This window comes from Bison bison, unplaced genomic scaffold (genome assembly GCF_000754665.1).
Source record: "Bison bison bison isolate TAMUID 2011002044 unplaced genomic scaffold, Bison_UMD1.0 scf7180017864512, whole genome shotgun sequence".
NCBI lineage: Eukaryota > Metazoa > Chordata > Mammalia > Artiodactyla > Bovidae > Bison > Bison bison.
This window is the reverse complement of record NW_011495066.1, coordinates 234,158-234,824: the sequence shown is the minus strand read 5'-3', so window position 1 is coordinate 234,824 and position 667 is coordinate 234,158. Positions and strand designations below refer to the sequence as shown.

At 49.6% G+C, this 667-nt stretch overlaps 1 pseudogene; it reads right to left on the bottom strand.

The window, feature by feature from the left end:
* LOC104981017 overlaps positions 1 to 667 on the bottom strand; it is a 70,387-nt pseudogene that overhangs the window by 587 nt on the left and 69,133 nt on the right.

Here is a 667-nt window from a genome sequence, read left to right as displayed (position 1 = left end):
TATTTTATTTTACTGGTCTAGGTTTCACTGGATCTAGGTCTGGTGGCAACTAGTAATGCACTACTCCAAAACCACAGGGCCCTGGGGGGTTGATATCTATACTGTTGAGAGGCAGCAGACTTAGGTCTGTTTGCGGCACGAAATCAGCCTGCTGAACAGATAAGTGGTTGTATCTAGGCTTGCTGTCACCTCAGGCTTCTGTGATGGGGGTGAAATGTAAAGAAATACGGTCCTGCCATAGCCCTCTTCCAGTTCCCTAGAAGTTGCAGCGCTATAGAGCCTTTACCAGAGAAGGCAATGGCACCCCACTCCAGTACTCTTGCCTGGAAAAGCCCATGGACGGAGGAGCCTGGTGGGCTGCAGTCCATGGGGTTGCTAAGAGTCAGACACGACTGAGCGACTTCACTTTCACTTTTCACTTTCATGCACTGGAGAAGGAAATGCCAACCCACTCCAGTGTTCTTGCCTGGAGAATCCCAGGGACAGGGAAGCCTGATGGGCTGCCGTCTCTGGGGTCGCACAGAGTTGGACACAACTGAAGTGACTGAGCAGCAGCAGCAGCAGCAGGGCCTTTACATGGAAGAAAACATGTTGAATGAGTTCAGGATACCTTTCACCTCCTTCCTAAAAACAATTTTCCGTTCCTCTGTGACAAAAAGTTAAACAT